The following is a 289-nucleotide window of genomic DNA, read 5'->3' on the forward strand; positions in this document are numbered from 1 at the left end:
TCCTTCTCTCGCAGTAGATAATATGGATCAATTCCTTATGTTAGGTGGAGCGTTTACACAGAACGTTTAGTCTGTAAAACTTGTTCCATTCATACGATGATTTACGTGTCCAAATGGTGCTCTCAGGCCAACTGTCCGTAAAGTTTAGTAAATGTTTTGTCCAATTTATCCGCCATCCATAACACGAACTCCGATATTTCATGATTGCAGTGCATAAAAAGTGAAGATATATATGTTTTGATGAAGGCTTATATCAACGAAATGTTTGATAAATGCAATTGGTCTGAGA

General features: G+C 36.7%; 1 protein-coding gene across 1 annotated transcript in view; it reads left to right on the top strand.

The window, feature by feature from the left end:
• The window catches only part of LOC119581618 (carbohydrate sulfotransferase 11-like), a 10,855-nt gene that overhangs the window by 8,437 nt on the left and 2,129 nt on the right, over positions 1-289 (top strand). The window lies entirely within an intron of this gene.

The sequence above is a fragment of the Penaeus monodon genome, chromosome 15 (assembly GCF_015228065.2).
Source record: "Penaeus monodon isolate SGIC_2016 chromosome 15, NSTDA_Pmon_1, whole genome shotgun sequence".
Lineage (NCBI taxonomy): Eukaryota > Metazoa > Arthropoda > Malacostraca > Decapoda > Penaeidae > Penaeus > Penaeus monodon.